The sequence below is a fragment of the Mastomys coucha genome, unplaced genomic scaffold (genome assembly GCF_008632895.1).
Source record: "Mastomys coucha isolate ucsf_1 unplaced genomic scaffold, UCSF_Mcou_1 pScaffold22, whole genome shotgun sequence".
Lineage (NCBI taxonomy): Eukaryota > Metazoa > Chordata > Mammalia > Rodentia > Muridae > Mastomys > Mastomys coucha.
The window spans coordinates 226338216-226338512 of NW_022196905.1; positions in this window are offsets into that span (position 1 = coordinate 226338216).

The window sequence follows — 297 nt, forward strand, 5'->3', positions numbered from 1 at the left end:
CCTCTCTCCCCCACACCACCGCCACCCTCACCCTCCTCCTCCTTCTCCTCCGCCCCTTGCCGGATTTTTGTGCAAAGTTTGCAGGCGTCCGGCCACACAGCCCGGTGTGGAGCTCACAATGAGCCCATCTGAGGAGGGGGAACGGGCTGGAGCCGGTAGGGTCTCAGGGGGCGAGGAGACCGGAGGCGGTCCGGAGCGCAGGAGCTTAGTACCCCCCGGGAAAAAAAAAAAGCCTTCAAATTATCCCCTGCCGCACACACACACACAAAATAATAATAAATATTAATGGCTCAAAAA